Here is a 19560-nt window from a genome sequence, read left to right as displayed (position 1 = left end):
GAAGACACGGTCCCTGTTTTCATAGAGCTTACAGTTTAGTGACAGATACGAAGAGGAAACAAATCACCACACAAATAAATGCAAAATCACATCTGTGACAAGTCCTAAGAAAAGGTACACAGTCTTAGGGGACCTGTGATAGGAGAATGTTAACTAATAAAGGAGATCACAAGGCTCCTTTTTAGCAGAAGGCTAATTCCAGTGGTCATGTACGGATGTGAGAGTTGGACCGTGAAGAAAGCTGAGGGCCGAAGAATTGATGCTTTTGAACTGTGGTGTTGGAGAAGACTCTTGAGAGTCCCTTGGACTGCAAGGAGATCCAACCAGTCCATTCTGAGGGAGATCAGCCCTGGGATTTCTCTGGAGGGAATGATGCTAAAGCTGAAACTCCAGTACTTTGGCCACCTCATGCGAAGAGTTGACTGATTGGAAAAGACTCTGATGCTGGGAGGGATTGGGGGCAGGAAGAGAAGGGGACGACAGAGGATGAGATGGCTGGATGGCATCACTGACTCGATGGACATGAGTCTGAGTGAACTCCGGGAGTTGGTGATGGACAGGGAGGCCTGGCGTGCTGCGATTCATGGGGTTGCAAAGAGTCGGACATGACTGAGTGACTGAACTGAACTGAACTGAAGGAGAGTAGAGTCAATAGAGCAAAGAGAGGATAGAGTTTTCTTGGGCACAGAGAAGAGCATGTGCAGTGGGGGTGGTATAAGAAACTGTCATAAAAGTAGGAGGCGTAGAAAGAAGGCCAACATGAATGGAGTAAAGCGAGGAAGTGAGGTGAGCCCCGGGGGGTAGAAGTTGCCTGATCCAGCACCATATTCGAGGCCAGGTTTATGTTCAGGCTAAAACAACAAATGGGAAACCACAGAATTTTAAACAAGAGTGAGATGAGATGTTAAATTTTGAAAGATTACCACCAAGAATGGATTGAGGAAACACCAAATACACTATTATAGGCATGTGGATCCGTACAAAGACCACTACAGGAGCACAAGTGAGAGAAAATGGCAAGATGGCCTGATGGTTCTGCAGAAGACCACGGGGTAGAAAAATGTTTAGACGGAAAATGGACAGAGCTTGGTAATGGCTCATAGAAGGTGGGAGAGGGAAGGGGTTTTAAGGATAAGGAAGGGCTGTCTCATGTGACTAAAGGAGTGCTATGCTGTTCACTGAGGTGGGAAACATTGAAAGAGGGCCAAACTGGGAGGAAATATATGAGTGCAGTTTTGTAAGAAGAGTTATTGGAGAGTCCACAAGGACACATCAAGTAGGAAGTTGATTACGTGTGCCTGGAACTCAGAAGTGTGTTCTTAGGTAGAGATACGAATTTGTGAGTCTTCTGCACATAGATGGTGTAAAAGAACATCAGATGAAAAGAGGAAGGGTCAGGGCACTGAATCTGGAGAAACTCAATACTTAAGATACCCCTTGGGAAGAGGATGCACAGAAAGACAGAGAGAGGAGCAATTGGCAATACAGGAGGAGAACCTAGAGAGTGCTGGGTCAAGAAGCCAAGGGCAATCGAGCACCACCTGGGAAGCCCAAGGGAAATCAGTGTTTCCATTGGGAGGAAAGGCTGGTGGTTGAACGCTGCTGAGAAGTAGGAGTAGGAAGCATCCTTTTAATTGATGTCTATAAACTTTGGTTGGTAAACTAAAATCCTCAAATGTTTTTCAGATGTAAACAAACAACCCCCAAATCTCTATAACTTAATAGAATCAAGGTTTACTTTTGTTCACTCCCATTTTGATAAGGTTTGAATTGCTCACTTCAATGAGGTGACTAAGGAATCACACTGCCTTCGTCTTGCGGCTCCACTATCATGTCATTTCATGGCCTGTCAGGCATCATCCTCCTGGCAGAAAAGAGAAAGAGAACGTGGGTTAGGCACACCTGATCTTTAATTATCTCCACCTAGAAGTGGCATCAGTCATTTCTACTCATGTTCCACTGTTACAGTTAGGTAACCGCAGGCCTCACTACAGAAGAGGAAAGGCATACTAACGAGCGTTTGCAATCTCCACAAGTCCCTGCCCTGCCCTAAGGGAGGTGAAGATTGGAATCCAGGTGCAGGATCTTGAATTTACCATCACTTAGCCTCAGTGTTAGATTCAGCCCATCATTTTAGCCCATTTTTATTATTATTATTTTTAATGTGCCCTCAACTTCATCGTTTGGGCTTCCTTGGGGTCTCAGAGGTAAAGAATCCACCTGCAATGCAGGAGTTTCAGGAGACACAGGTTCAATCCCTGGGCCAGGAAGATCCCCTGGAGAAGGAAATGGCAGCCCACTCCAGTTTTCTTGCCTGGAGAATCCCACGGACAGAGGAGCCTGGCGGGCTACAGTCCACAGAGTCACAAAGAGTCGGCATGACTGAATCGACTGAGCACAGACACATGCAACTTCATTGTGTTTTTGGCTACACCACGCAGCTTGTGGGATCCCGGTCCCCACTAGGAATCAAACTCTGGCCCCATGAGTTAAAGCACTGGATCCTTACCACTGGACTGCCAGAGGATTCCTCCACTATGCTTTTTAAATCCTGATTTGGAAATCTTGCATTTCCTTCATAGCCTGAAATTATTCAACAACTAAATCAACATTCGTTTTATAGTTTTGTCCAAGTAAGTGATAAGCTCCCCAGCTCAACAGAGCCAAGGACTGAGTCTGAGAGCATACCTCCAGAAACCTGGCTTCAGGTTAGTTTCACTCCAACCACCAGTATCCCTCAGTGTGGGTCAACCAGTGTGAATGTCTAACTGAAGCAGCACCAGTAGATAATAAATGGAAGGAAGAACAGAGTATTCCCCTAACATCAAGTTAAGATTGTTTTCAGAATTAAATTAGAAAAAATATATATAAGAATAAGTCTGTTCTTCTGTAGCAGTAATCGAAATAAGCACCTGAGATATTTTGGTAAATCATTTGTGATCACAGTAATAGGGCCTAAGTCTCTATAAGTGAAGTGAAGTGAAATCCCTCAGTCGTGTCCAACTCTTCGCGACCCCATGGACTGTAGCCTACAAGGCTCCTCTGTCCATGGGATTTTCCAGGCAAGAATACTGGAGTGGGTTGCCATTTCCTTCTCCAGGGGATCTTCCCAACCCAGGGATCGAATCTGGGTCTCCTGCATTGCAGTCAGACACTTTACTGTCTGAGCTACCAAGGAACCCTCTATAAAGAATGTGTTAAGTCTAAGAAGTCTAAGAAGGCTGAGCACCGAAGAACTGATGCTTTTGAACTGTGGTGCTGGAGAAGACTCTTGAGAGTCCCTTGGACAGCAAGGAGATCAAAGCAGTCAATCCTAAAGGAAATCAACCCTGAATATTCATTGGAAGAACTGATGCTGAAGCTCCAATACTTCGGCCACCTGATGTGAAGAACTGACTCATTTGAAAAGACCCTGATGCTGGGAAAGATAGAAGGCAGGAGGAGAATGGGGTGACAGAGAATGAGATGGCATCACTGAGAAAACTCTGGGAGATAGTGAAGGACAGGGAAACCTAATGTGTTGCAGTCTAAAGGGTCACAAAGAGTCAGACATGACTTAGCAACTAAACAACAACGACCAAGTCTAAATGTTTGTGCACCCCTCATTCTATGTTGAAAGCTAATGCACATTATGATGGCATTAGGAGGTAGGGCCTTTGGGAGATGATTGTGTCATTAACACAGGGTTCTCATGAAAGGGATTAGTGCCCATATAAAAGAGGCCCAAGAAAGCTCCCTTGTCCCTTCTTCCACCCTGTGAAGATACAGCAAAAGGTGCTGTCTTTGAAACAGAAAATGGACCTCACTAGTTACTGAATCTGCTGCTGATGTTGGACTCCACAGCTTCCAGAACGATGAGAAAGAAAATTCTATTGTTTATAAAATACCAAGTCTCTGGTATTTTGTTAAACAACTCTAAATGATAGAACCAGATCATGGCATCTGGTCCCATCATTTCATGGGAAATAGATGGGGAAACAGTGGAAACAGCGTCAGACTTTATTTTGGGGGGCTCCAAAATCACTGCAGATGGTGACTGCAACCATGAAATTAAAGGATGCTTACTCCTTGGAAGAAAAGTTATGACCAACCTAGATAGCATATTGAAAAGCAGAGACATTACTTTGCCAACTAAGGTCCGTCTAGTCAAGGCTATGGTTTTTCCTGTGGTCATGTATGGATGTGAGAGTTGGACTGTGAAGAAGGCTGAGCGCCGAAGAATTGATGCTTTTGAACTATGGTGTTGGAGAAGATTCTTGAGAGTCCCTTGGACTGCAAGGCAGTCCAACCCCATTCTGAAGGAGATCAGCCCTGAGATTTCTTTGGAAGGAATGATGCTGAAGCTGAAACTCCAGTACTTTGGCCAACTCATGCGAAGAGTTGACTGATTGGAAAAGACTCTGATGCTGGGAGGGATTGGGGGCAGGAGGAGAAGGGGACAACAGAGGATGAGATGGCTGGATGGCATCACTGACTCGATGGACGTGAGTCTGAGTGAACTCTGGGAGTTGGTGATGGACAGGGAGGCCTGGCGTGCCGCAATTCATGGGGTCACAGAGTTGGACACAACTGAGAGACTGAACTGAACTGAACTGAAAGGATAGAACGAACACATTTACTGTCCAAATTTGTTTATAAATACTACGTTGGAAGGAAGAATGTGGCCAAGAAAGAGGAGACATTGACTTGGAGGAGAAGAGGATCAGGGCACCTCCAGCCCTAAGGACATGAGCTTTCCATCTTCCAGGAGGCAGAGCCAGATGTACGTGGGCACAGCCTGTGGCAGCAGCAGACAAGGAGTGAAACATGGGGGTGCCTAGTTCTTTGTAACTTTGTTGTATCAAGGAACTATGACTTCATGGGTACAGAGTTTTAATTTGAGATGTTGAAAATGTTCTGTAGATGTGATAACAGTGATGTCTGCAACACAATGTGAATGTTAATGCCACTGAATTGTATTAACTTAAAACTGGTAAAAATCTTAAGCATTATGCTATCTATATTTTACAAAATTTTTTAAAGAAAGAAGTTATGAGCTTGGAGCTCAGATGTTAACTTCTCATGACGTGTGTCCCCTGCCTTCTACTCTCCTTCCCCAGTCCCAAACTGTATGAAGGCTGTGAGCTTAAAGTTCTGGGTTCCTCCCACTTGCAGAAGCCTCACTTACTTCCCATAATCTGCTGAGACCACAGGATGTATCAGAGAAGCACCAGCAACCACATCTACTGGTTCCTTCATGAACCCTTGATCTGGGAAGCCTTTTGCTCTGCTCGCTGACTGAAGTGATGGTAGACCAGCTAAAACCAGGCTTGGCTGAATCCAAAATATCATTTTCACCAAGACTTGCCTTTTTAGTCTGTCATGGGTAGCTCAGGGCTCTCCTCGCTTTAAGCCAATGATAATTAAAATAATCTAATTCACTCTCTTTACTCTTAAAAAAATTTTTTTTGAATATATTTACTTTACAATGTTGCATTAGTTTCTAATGTACAGAAAAGTAAATCAGTTATATGTATACATATACCCCTCCTTTTTTGGATTCCTTTCCCATTTAGGTCACCACAGAGAATTAAGTAGTGTTTCCAGTGTTATAGAGTAGGTTCTCATTAGTTATTTTATCATAACTACTTTGTCTCTATATGATACTTATACAGAATTTATAAATTAGCCCAAAGAAGAATAATCTACTTTTGTAGATCTCATTGCGTGTGTGCATGCTAAGTCACTTCAGTTTTGTCCGACTGTTTGTTTGTGATCCTATGGACTGTAGCCCACCAGGGCTCTTTTGCCCATGGGATTTTGCAGGCAAGAATGGAATGGTATCAAATACTTTGTTGAAATTTGGACATATCATATCTCCTCAATTTCTGTAAGCACTTGGAGTAGCTAAATTTATAGTAGCTAATGCTTCCTTGTGATCCTTTTATTCATCTTTGGCTTCAGTTGTCTTTCTCTAAGACTCTTTTCTCACTCTATGCTTACCTTTCCTAACAGCTTTGCAGGTAGTTGAGGCCAACTGACTAGTTGCACCCATTAAATGTGAACAGAAGTACACTGTGAGACTTGTGTGCTGAGGCATTTAAGAACTGCTGTGCTAAACCCATGGTCTCCCTCTCATTTGCCAGAGAAAAATGAGGTCAAGGTTCCTAACTAACTACAAGGAGCAGAGCTTCCTGCTGACCTGCCTGGGCCATGTACTCATGTTATTCTGTTTCCACAACTTAGCCATGCCTATCCTGACTGATAATCCTGTCGCTTAGGAAGTTTCTCTTCTAAGGCAACCATTGTCATATACTTCATAACATGCACACCTGGAAGAGTCTATATTTTGTCTTATCAATGGTAGTGTGCAATGTGATGGCTTAGCCAAGTGTACATTCTGGAATTAGAGTGCTGGTGTTTAAATCTGGGCAATACCATTTACTGGCTGTGTGATCTTGGGCAAGTTAATAACCTCTCTGAGCTTTGCAAAATGAAGATGAGAATATGCTGTCTGTCTGAAGGTAGTTGCAAGGACTGAGTAAGTTAAAATACTTACAGTGGTGCCTGGCACATAGTAAACATTTGGTAGGTGTTTGCTGTAACTACTATCTGCAACAGAACCCTCATGAATATTGCTAGGATTAAAATGTGAAGCATTTTGATAATCTGATATATGTGAGTGTTGTTGTTGCAAATCAAGATATATATTAAAATTCTGATCATGGATGCCTAATTTTATTTACCCAAAAGAAAAAAATATTAGACCTAATCATGAAAGAGCTTATAAATAATTTCAAAGAAGTCAGACTCCCCCTTCCCAGATAATGAACAGCTGTTCTACATCTGTCGTGCTGTTTTGAAGTATATATGTGTTTAGTGACTCTGCACAATAAACAGTTTTCTCTCTGACTGTTGTCTTCACTAGATAATGTTATGGGCCGTCTTTTGAGCTTGTGCATGGACATACATATCAAGTAAGCAGGATTCCATTATGACTTTAAAAGCTGATCTGATTTATAATTTCTCTTATTTTTTTCAAAATATACCCAGACAATAACCAGCATCTCACTATCAAGAGTTTAATTTTCATTTCCTTTTTGAAAGGACTAAAGAGGAAATGTACAGCCTCACTATATTTTAATCTTTGGATACTACACCCTATTTAAAGCAGGAACTTCCCTGGTGGTCCAGTGGTTAAGACTCTGTGCTTCCAATGCAGGGGGCAGAGTTCCATCCTTGGTTGGGGAACTAAGCCCAATTAAGCCCAAAAGCCACCTGGCATGGCCAAATAAACAAATAAAGCAAAGATATCGTCCTAACTTTAGGTCTATTGAGTTGCCTTTGCAGAAGTTATTTTCTGTATATAAAGTGTATGTTAGAATCACAATTTAAAAGAAAATTTCTGCCTTATTATGCTGTTAGAATGTTACATTTCTCTCTTCAATACCTGCTCCAGTGTGAATGCCTTGCTGGTTACACACTTATACCTTAGTTTCTCACCATTGCAGTGATCACTGTTGGTACCTGCCCAGATCCTCTTGCAGGGCTGGGACACCAGACCCATAGTTGCTCTGATTAGTAATGTCTCACAGATGCATGCTTGCCTCAGTTCCATTTTCATGGTAAACTTCTCTTGTTTAGGAGCTCAATATATTTATTTATTTGAAAAATTAATGGCAATTTCTTTTTTCTTTTATAGTTTCTGTTTTTTCCAGATTTTTTCCTTGTTGTTATCATTATTGTTCAGCTGTCATCTCCATCTTTTTGATAGCTCAAAGATTCTTCAGGATTTTGGTTGTCTTGATAGACCTCTTAACTTTAAGAGTGAGGGTATAAAAAACTGTTTGGTTATTTTCATGTGCTTGGGCAAGATATTCAGACTGGGGCAGATCTACAGGCTCTGGGAGAGATGTCTTCCAGAAGATAAAGGGGAGGAAATGCTTAATATGTTTGAACATATTGAGAGGGAGTTGACACAATTGATTGAAAGTTTGGGGATAAATTAGTGATAGGCACATAGAGAACTGTGCAAACATAGAACAATAAAATAACTCCAGAAAAAAGCTGTATAGGAGAAGATCCTATATGGCTCAACCATGAATAGCATTTCAAATGGTCATAACGATGAATACTCTGAATAGTGATCTAACTAGAGTATGCAGTAACTACCAGGAGAATGGGGCAGTAGAGTAAAACAGAGTCCCACGGGGTTGCCTACTGGTGTATCCAGTCATTCTCCCTGGTTATCTGGCAATGAGTCAGCTGGGACCTATGCTCCCCTCCAAACAGGGTCTTTCAAGACTGATATGTGACTTCCCAAGCCAGCTGGCATGGAGCTACAAGGTGCGGCTCTCCATTGACAATCATGATCATGATACCATCCTCATCTATATAAACTCCATTGTCAAGTTCTCCCACAAAGCCCCCACACAAAGAAAGCAACAGGGGCAATGGAGGTGTCCGTCTCCTTAGCACATCCTTGATGTGTCTGGCCGGCCCAGGCACACTTCTCCCCGTGTACTATCAGTCCGTCTACTTGTGGGATCCAGCCTATACTGTTTGATGCTTCTGGCATTGCCTGAGCCCTTTCCCAAAACTTCCTACTGCCCAAGTCTACAGTGTAGTGTGTAGTGTAGTGTTAGTCGCTCTGTCGTGTCCGACTACCTACGACCCCATGGGCTATACTGCCAGGCTCCTCAATCCATGAGATTCTCCAGGCAAGAATACTGATTAACACCTAAAACCCCAAACTCAAAGAGTAGTAGTATAGGTGGTTGTTTAAGCTGGGCGACTACGGTCCATAGCCGCTAAGCACCGAGTCCATAGTGACTAAGAACATAGAGTTCATAGCGACTAAGCACAGCACAGCACAGCACAGAGACACTGAAATAAATATCAAAAGAATCAGTCAGTGCCTCTAGGAAGCTGGGATGAGGGATTGCTATTTATCCTAACCAACAGTACAGAACAATATGCATACATAAGGATAAAAGTTTTTTGAAGTGGTTAAGCAACTTGCTTTATTGCTGTACTTCTCAAATGCTAAGTGGAAACTTTCTAAAGGTGGAATAATGGATGCAGCATTTTGCAAACTTCATTTAACCCTAGAACTTTTGAATTTATTTCTTTAAACAATCACTGACATCCCCAAAGGCATCAGATGCTACCATTTGATGTCTTACTATCTTATACTAAGTGCACAAATTTGTAGAAAGCAGACCGTAGCTGAGGTCTGTAGGGCCGACATTGATCTGGCACCTGCTGAGCCCCTCTCTGGTCCTGGGCTTTATGCTAGGTGTCTTACCTGTGCTTCCTCTTCTCACTGGATTCTGATCAGACATGATGCTGAATCAGTCTCACAACTCATCCATTCAAGAGAAATTCACTCAATGTGCCATGCATTCGCTATGTGCGAGGCATCTCTGAGGAAAAAAAAAATACAAGATACATAGGGTCCCTGACCTCACCATGAAGATGCCTCGGACTCAAGAAGAAAAGGAGAATGGATAGATTTGGGCAATTCATTACCTCCAACCATTCTGCATTTCATTTATGGGATCCATTTCTGCATGTTTGAAAGTGACTTCTGTATTTATTCTCCAGCTGCCACATGATTTGCTACAAGCCGGCTCAGCGCAAGTGGTTTAAAGCCAACAGTCCACTCTTAATTCAAAAGGAACGGCCATTTGTATCCATCACCTAAGACTGCAGGAGTGAAGAGTCTCTGCAACTTGAACTGTGTTCTCCTGCTTTTGGTCTTTGTGTTTGAAAACAAACTGAAAGTGTTAGTCGCTCAGTCCTGTCCCACTCTTTGTGACCCCATGGACTGCAGCCCACCAGGCTCATCTGTCCATGGAATTCTCCAGGCAAGAATACCGGAGTGTTTACTTGCAAGATTAAAAAAGAAAAACAAACAAAAAACTGTTCCCATACAGACACTGGTCTTAATTTCTAGTATATTAAGGTAACCATGGTGGGTAGGAAGCCACTGGTAGAAAATCTGCATGTACACCGGCGCCTTGCACCCTGCACTAGATTCCCAAGGAGCAGTGCAAGCTCCTCCTGCCTCACTGCTGTGTCACTCTGAGCATCTTCCTTTTGGATGTAAGTACTGTAAAGAAACACATCATTAATTAAAAAAAAAAAAAAGGAGAAACAAGATGTGAGTTTAGACTGCTAAAACACACAAAGGACATGGATTGCTGGCAGAGAAAGCCTGAATTAGCAGTGTGCTTGCTGTATAGAGAGCAGCTCTCTCCTTGGAGCTGATGGAGTTGACGGGCAGAGGCGAGCAGGACGTCAGCTCTCTGTCAGGTGGGGGATGGGCGCGAGGCTATTGATACACAGATTCCTCAGCTAGGGGTCACTAGGCGCCCTTTGTATGTGTAGGAGAAGCCCATTCAGCAATTGAAAACAGCTACGCTGAACAAACGCCTTTCCGCATACTAGCTCTCTATTCTCTTTTGTTTAGTTCTCTAGCACGCCTTTTACTGTACTGATCTGTCAAAATCTTGTTATTCAAACTACAGGTCAAGGGTGTTTGTCACTATTTCTTTTAATTTCTTTCAGCTTAATTTTTTTCTGTTCTAAAATAATTCACCATATTAAAAAAAAAAACAAGCGTGATGTTTTGAGGGTTTTTTTTTTTTTACATTACACATTTAAAATCATTTTCCATGTTTTATGTCTTCTGCTAGTTTACATTTAAAAAAAATCTTAAATAGCCAAGGGTGAGAACAAAAATATTACTCTGTGAACTGTTTACCGTTTTTTTCTTTTTTAAATCAGTATCAATTTTCTTTTGAGTACTTGCCAGATGAATCACCTCTTTTTGTTCCGGTTATAATATTACTCAGCTAAGTCTTATCCCTGCATGGCTCCCTTTCCTACACTTCATCTAGCAGTGGTCAGAAAACCAAGACTGAGAAGGACAAATGATTTTGCCTTGGTTATCATGGAGCTGGGAGGGGTACACGGGAAAATATCCTTTGGGGACTAGGCAGGGCCCTCAACAAATGCTACTTTGAAATAAAATGTATTTTTTAGTCAGCAAATTATGACCTAAATTAGATGAAGCCTGAAAACTTTGTATATAATCCGGCTAGTGCAACTGGATTAAAACTTTGAAGTTTGAATATGGACATCAATGCCATGCTTAACATGTGAAGAGTGGCTTCCATGAAAATAGTGTGAAAGAATTGATGGATTACTCTTGCCTCAGTGGCTGGGTTCCTGGATGCTTGGCCACCTCGCAAATATAAATTGAGTCCCCTAAATGGAGAAGACCCAGTGATCATCTCTCCAGTGTAGGCTGAGACAATAGCACACACACTCCAATCAGACAGTGCCTCTATGATGCATGTACCAAGATCTGTGGACAGAAGTACTGTTCCCCACAGTCCTAATGTGGCACACTTTCCATAGGGACCCATGTAGTTTTAGAACAATGCTCACACCCCTTTTCCATCAGGAGTGGGCTGAGTCCTTGTTCAGAGATGCCAGATAAAATACAGGACATCCAAATATTTCATGGAATATACTTATACCAAGAAAACCCCTTATTCTTTATTTCAAATTCAAATTCAGCTGCGTATCCTGTATTTTGGGATTCCCTGGTAGCTCAATTGTAAAGAATTTGCCTGCCAGTGCAGGAGACATGGGTTTGATTACTGGGTTGGGAAGCTCCCTTGCAGGAAGGCACAGCAATCCATTCCAGTATTCTTGCCTGGAAAATCCCATGGACACAGGAGCCTAGTGGGCTACAGTCCATGGAGTCACAAAAGGACTCAGACACGATTTAGTGACTAAACATCAACAACAATTCTGTATTTTTCTTTACTAAATCTGACAGCATTATCCTGATAGTAAGGATAAATTACTTGTCTCTTTAGATAGGAATCCTCAACTTTATTTTCACTGGGTTTAGGGAAAACAGGAAAAGATACAACGTTTTTGCTTGTGAGTCTGTGTTCTCCACTTGAGGTACACTCGTTATAGGGAAAAAAAACCCTAGAAAATTAGTGTTTAGTTAGACTAGTCCAGAAGTAAAAGAATTCAAAATAATTGCTTCAGTCTAAAGTCCTAGAGTGATATATCCCCAGCATCTACTGCTATCCATGCAACTATTGCTAAATAAATCAGTATAATGGCTCAGGCAAATGGAAATCAGGAAGGGTCCATCTTTTCTTTGATTTTACTCTTTCAGAAAATAAATTCCTCCATGCCTTCATTTTATCTCTAAAGATTTTAGCAGGGGAAAGGATACTATATTGGATAATTGTCCAAGACAGAGTTGGTTTTACTTTTAAAATCTGACTGTATTTGAGCCTCTCAAAGATCTGTGTTCGTGCTAAGTTGCTTCAGTCATGTCTGACTCTTTGTGACCCCATGGATTGTAGCCTGCCAGGCTCCTCTGTCCATGGGGATTCTCTAGGCAAGAATACTGGAGTGGGTTGCCATGCCCACCTCCAGGGTATCTTCCCAACACAGGGATCGAACCTGTGGCTCCTGAATTGCAGGTGGATTCTTTACTGTCTGATCCATAGGTAGTCTTAAATAAATGTGCAATACTATTCAATATGCAATACTGCAATATTGTACATGTTCTCCCAAAATTTTTTAGTACCTTTATTAGTTCAGGCATGTGTACAACTGGAAAAGTCAGTTGTTTAAATTACCTGAATTGAAGACTACTTGGAAAATTCTTTAATGTTAAATTATTTTCTCTCCCTAGATGGTATAATACTTAAAAGATCAGCATGCAATGTTCTCTTTTAGCTGGTTTCTTTTAAAATCTTTAGGAAAGGGATTATTAAAGCACTAACACTTTAAAATAGATTGCTTTACAGGGAGACTGGGTTTCAGACCTCATAAGCATTAGGAATCTGAATCAGAGGCGCTGGAAAAAGGATGAGGAGGTAGTGGTAAGAAGTGAGGATCATTCCCAGGAAAAACGTCACTTCCCCATGCAGCAGCAGCAGAATGTTATTTAATGGAGTAGATGGCAGAGGTCCACAAACAAGGACTTTTACCAAACTCCCATCCCTCTTTCAACTTCTTTATGAAACCTGGTGTCTGCTGAAGGACGCTTGTCCTCTCCCATTACCTCTCAACTCTATCCAACCATATTCCTAGTGTGGTTCTTGAATTCATCAGTCACTCAGTTTTTCTTCATGCAAGTTTCTCCAGAAGTTTATTAAAACATTTACATATTATTCTTAATAGGAAATAAATCATTTATAACACTAATTCTGACCCGCGTTGTAATGCATTTTCATTTGCCTTAACGTATATCTACCTGATTGTTGTATTTACATTATTTCATGTTATCTTTTTTCTTTTCTTTTTGGAAAATAAAAAATGTTAGCTCTGGAAGTGGATAATGTGATGAAAAACACATTATGAAAGAAAAAATCCACCTCCATCCAAAGTAATGGCATTAAGGGTGGAATCCAGTGTACCATGGAATGCCTAATGCACACAAGATGTGGAGCTCATCCCTTGGTCTGAACTTTTAAATACTAAGTAGCAATGAATGGGAGAAATAAATCAGATGGGAGGAGAGCTGGAATAATAAACAGTGGAGATGCTTCATACTCTCGCCCCAGCAAAGCAATATGAAAAAGTGATCCCGGCTGTCATGAGCTACTACTGAGTGTAGAACTTCTTTGTAGCTCTTCTAGCTTAAAAAAAAAAAAAAGGCAAGAAAAAATACTGGAAGAAAATAGCTTCCTTTGAGTCCCTCAGATTAGTTGTCAGTAAAACAAACTGCTATGTATCATCTGTTCAGTGACAGAAAAATATATATTGAGATCAAAGATAATCAAGGTACACCTGGTTATTATTTGTAAAGACTTAACAGTAAGTTTTTAATGATTAATTTATCTGCCACATAACGCCTTAATAGATCATGTGGAACATCAAGGGAGGAATGTGGTACTGCATTTCTAAAGCCTCTTTCGATGTCTCTGAATGATAATAGGCATGGAAACCATCATTAGTCTTGTTAGACGATGGTTCCTTTAGGAATCTCCTATGTGTTACCTTTTGGAGGGAAGGTCAACGAAGCTGCCTCCTGGGACTCCCCTGCAGGATGCAACCAACACAGGCATAAACTGTATGGAAATGGCTAAATTATCTTTACTGAGACCTTGGTCTTTCACATCAATCAAGTCCTTCTGAACTAGTAAAACAGATAAGCACCCTGCTGGCCAAAGTGTTACTATCCTTATGCTTGTCATGACTGGCACTACAAATTTAACAATAAACAGGCAGTTATTTGTCTTACTTCTTTAAAAAATAAAATAAGTGTGCTGAAAGACATATGGTTGCAAGGACAAGTTGTGTTAACGGAGAGCAGAAGAAAGAAGATAATTGCTAAGTGGATTCTGTGTCACTCTTTCTCTAAGTCCCTCCTGAGAAGACCCTTTATCCAGGAATCCAATCGTAACTGCTATGAGAGCACATGGAGGAGGTAATATGCGTCTGACAGGCCCAAACAAAGCAGACCGGACCCCGTGGCTGCCATGTGGGAGGGGCGGCAGATTTATCCACCCTCACGGCTCAGCTTCCTGAGAGTGGAGTCGTGTCAATGCCTCATCCTGACACCTAACTCATGGGGGAATTATAAGTCATCAATACCAATGACTGTAAAACACTTTGTAAATAAAAATGGCTTAGAAGTTCCAATTAACAACAGAAAGTAACTCCTCTGGGATGAACCACAGAGAAATAACTACAGCCATAAATAAGCAATGGTGAGTTTAGTTTCACCTCCTATTTCAATGCCATTAAAAATGGGTCTCCTTCCCATCTCCAGTCAGAAGACCCAGCTTTGATTTCTCTCCTTATCCACACTACAAAATGCCATGACTTAGGAAAGGAAGGGGTGAGGAAACACAGGATTGAGCATGCCCTACTGTTTTAATGTGAGTTCTCACATCAGTTCAGTTCAGTTCAGTTCAGTCGCTCAGTCGTGTCCGACTCTTTGTGACCCCGTGAATCGCAGCACGCCAGGCCTCCCTGTCCATCACCATCTCCCGGAGTTCACTCAAACTCACGTCCATCAAGTTGGTGATGCCATCCAGCCATCTCATCCTCTGTCGTCCCCTTTTCCTCCTGCCCCCAATCCCTCCCAGCATCAGAGTCTTTTCCAGAGTCAACTTTTTGCATGAGGTGGCCAAAGGATTGGAGTTTCAGCTTCAGCATCATTCCCTCCAAAGAAATCCCAGGACTGATCTCATCTAGAATGGACTGATTGGATCTCCTTGCAGTCCAAGGGACTCTCAAGAGTCTTCTCCAACACCACAGTTCAAAAGCATCAATTCTTCGGCACTCAGCTTTCTTTATAGTCCAACTCTCGCATCCATACATGACCACAGGAAAAACCATAGCCTTGACTAGACAGACTTTTGTTGGCAAAGTAATGTCTCTGCTTTTCAATATGCTATCTAGGTTGGTCATAACTTTCCTTCCAAGGAGTAAGCGTCTTTTAATTTCATGGCTGCAGTCACCATCTGCAGTGATTTTGGAGCCCCAAAAGATAAAATCTGACACTGTTTTCACTGTTTCCCCATCTATTTGCCACGAAGTGATGGGACCAGATGCCATGATCTTTGTTTTCTGAATGTTGAGCTTTAAGCCAACTTTTTCACTCTCCTCTTTCACTTTCATCGAGAGGCTTTTGAGTTCCTCTTCACTTTCTGCCATAAGGGTGGTGTCATCTGCATATCTGAGGTTATTGATATTTCTCCCGGCAATCTTGATTTCAGCTTTTGCTTCTTCCAGCCCAGCGTTTTTCATGATGTACTCTGCATATAAGTTAAATAAGCAGGGTGACATACACACACACAAATAACCAATATCTCTCCAAGAGACATAACAATAAAAACCTGGGGAGATGTAACTTAACTAAAGCTGCCAACTGATAGCCACTATTAGATGTGCAGAAAAGAGGGCCCAGAAGCAAGAGTGCTATCAGGATGTCTTTACTGTACTTCCATGCTCACCTCATCTAGAATCTTCATGGGCACACACAATAGATTATAAGTGTGGTCCGGGAAGTGTCTGCAGACTGCACAGCATGTTCCAGGCACTGTACAGGTCACTTCCAATATAGCCCAGCTTGTGAGGAAACAGGCTTGGGGAACAATCTAATATGGCTAAATTAAAACTCAATGAATAACTATATAATACTATATGTCAAGTATTATTCTAAATGTGTTATTAAACATCAACTTTTTATTACTCAGAATAACCCTGTGAAGTGCATGCTATTATCAGTCACATTTTTCCTACAGTCATGGCGATCTGAGACTTGACCAATGGCAGTTGACCTCCCAAGTCCATGTTTTGAACCACTTCTCAAAGCTAGAACAAGAACTCAAGCTCCCTCTGCCACAGCTTGGTGTCTATGGTCTTTGCTTGATTATAAAAATTTAGCAATAAGCAAATAAGGTAAGACAGAGCAGTGTAACTCTCAGATGCTTGCACACCTAGGCAATGACAGGCAGGTAAACACTAAAGGTGATAGGAATCATGGGAATGTGCAAAATATTTGGGAAATACAAATACAGGAGCATTTAAATCAGACTGGGGGCTTAAGAGAAGTCTCTTTTTAAAAATAGCGAAATTTGGTTTCCATTTCCTTTGAAACTCTCATTGTTTGTGCCCCCATTTTATTGCAAGGCTTCTTGTAAGCTCGGGCATGTCTATAAGGAGTTACTTCAAATATCAAATCAAACCAAATTAGCACCACCCTTAGCTTCCATTGAGGCTACTACAGCAGGCAAACAGGCTTTTGGAGCTTGACAAGAAACCAGGAACAATCCCAGGGGTCCAGTGGTCTCTGTGAAGTGGTATCAGCCATGAGGCCTCAGGAATCTCTGAAGCAGCCTCAGGGGATGGTGGGTTTGGCTGGGGCTACCATCCGTAGAGATCCTCATGGACAGAGGCGGTGACAGTGGGCAGGCCAGTGCTTGCTCCCCTGCAGGGACCATGTCTGGGGGTAATGATGCCTCCAACCTATGAGAAAGGTCCATTCACAGGGAAAGAGACAACAGGGAGAAGGTGTTTGGGGAAGGTGAGCTGGGGAAGTGGTGGGGAGGAAGAAGGGACCCAGGCAGCATCCAGCACTTTGGCTTGGTCCCTGGTTTCCCTCTGCAGAGCTGATTCACAGCCAGGAAGAACTGACCTCCCAGTCCACCCCTCTGCCCTGCAGTACCACAGTGATGCCTGAACAGGATCCACCCTGCCATATACCTACCAAGGACACACAGAAGCCCTTAAACACATGGCTGTTTACTGACTGTATGTCTTGTGTGTTTTAGACGGTGTGGAGCATGCATACAATGAAGACAATGATGCTATAAATGAATGACATGGAAATACAGTCACTATGTATAACTGAGTGAAAGAATAGGTATGAAATAGTACATACCAACCCAATTTCATAGATAGTTATATTACTATAGAAAGGCAGGAGAAATATACATCAAGATATTTACAATAAAAGGATTTTGGAAGATTTTCTTCCGTATGCTTATCTGTATTCTCTATAAAGAATAAGTATCATTACTTAATTTCTTAAAGAGCTCTTTTATGTTTTCCTTTGGAAGTGGGAGATTATAGAATAGATGGTACTGGTGGCATTATCAATCTTGGTTTTTTAAAGTGCTGGTGTGATTGAAATATTTCAGGTTGAAGAATAAGACATTAACATCAGGGAGAGAAGTAACTTGGTAAGCTGGATTTGCCAGCTCTCTTCTGTTGGCCAAAATAGAATTCAGATTTTATAGCTTCTCTGCAGCTCACCAAATCAAAATCAGAGTATCCCAAAGCAGAGCTAAAGGGATATTAACAGATTTCAGAAGAAAAAAACAAAACAAAACAAAACAAAAAATTGGGTAGCCAAATTAATTTGGGAAATATTGAGATAAAGAAAATTAAATACGTTCCTTTATGCAGGACTTCTCAGAGACTTTATTACACTAAAGTACATTGTAAATTCCTCCTCCCCCAATACAATGGAGTCTATAGACATTTCTTAACTTCATATTTCTCCATAGAATTCTTTTCTTTTTTGCCAAAGCATCACATAGGACCTGAGACCAATAGAGCACACTTAAGGTTATGCTGTTTTAAAGTACTATTCTAGAAACACTTATGAACACATGTATCATTCCCCTCAAGAGAATTTAAAAGTGATTTGGCAAACATAAATCTATTATTTTCACCAAACCTCTTTAATTTCAAAAAACAGTGACATTTAGTGAGGACATTAAATCAGTTCCATCAAGTTGCCTCCCCAGAAGCACCAAAGAGTTTCATGCCAGTGAATAAACATCTGAACTTCAACTAAAATCTGTGAAATCACTTTCAAATCAATGGGACCAGTCTGTAAACAAAATAAAGCGAACACCTGTCACTGCCATTCATTTAAGTCATCACAGTTTATAAATTTAAATACCATGAAAAGCTTTATTCATGTTCATATGGTGTGAAAATTGCAAGAAAAACTTCAAATTAATTACCTTTTAAAAAACAAAGCAATTGAATTTTATCACAGACAGAAAGGGAATTTATTCACATGCCATAAAGCTTCTGGAAATACCGTCATGAAATATGACTTAGGAAGTGGCTCATACCCTAACATGTCCCCAGGATGCAGAAGCAAATTCACCAGCCACAATTGCAATCCATGGTCTTAGAGTTTTGAATCTGGTCCTCTCCCCAACTTAGCCTTTGAAAGATCTCAAAGATAGACTTGACCCAACAATTTGTTCTTTTTTTTCTGATTTACTCAGAAATATCCCCCAGGATCTACATAATTTTGTGACTTTGAGAACAAGAAGTTGAGCATTTAACACAGTTCATCACACATTCCCCCTCACATGCCAGGAGTAGACATCGGTTGAACCACATCTCAGAATCCATTTGGCTGAAGGTGAGAGGGACTTCTGGAACTGAGTCACTTTTTTTTTTTTTTCTTGGAAGTCTCATTTTATTTCACACTGAAATAAGCTTATTAGTATGTAGAAAAGCAGCAGTTCCTTGATTTTCACAAATGTGTTTTGATTTTTTTATTCTGGGCTTTAAGTCCCTTCCTGCATACATTTAACCCCAGCCCACTCCACCTTGGGTACAAATACTGGGTCAACGACTTGGGAGGGGGATGTACTTCTCCCTGGAATCCTGCTTACATTTGCATGTAAAAAAGACAAAAATGCTTTTGAGTAATTAGTCATCTAAAATTCTGCACATGAGGAAAAAATTTGCTTTTGGATATTTATGGGGAGAAAAAAATCCATATGGACAATGAATACAGTATTGATGTGTTGGGGGGCAAGATGGGGTGTAGCACATTGTGTTGAATTTCATGTCAGCAATGTTAAAAGTAACATAGTCACTTTCTTATAAATAGGAGCTACTATAGAAAAATAGAACAAAGCTCTTTTCCCCACAACTTAAATTTCTTATATTAATTCTGTGATTTAAAAAAGCCCTTTCTTTTTGACCTGATATTTTCATGCCATATTGAAGAAACTCATGATCAATATGTATTGATTTGATCACTAATTG

Source organism: Capricornis sumatraensis, chromosome 13, assembly GCF_032405125.1.
Source record: "Capricornis sumatraensis isolate serow.1 chromosome 13, serow.2, whole genome shotgun sequence".
In the NCBI taxonomy this organism is placed as follows: Eukaryota; Metazoa; Chordata; class Mammalia; order Artiodactyla; family Bovidae; genus Capricornis; species Capricornis sumatraensis.
Note: the sequence above shows the minus strand (reverse complement) of the source record.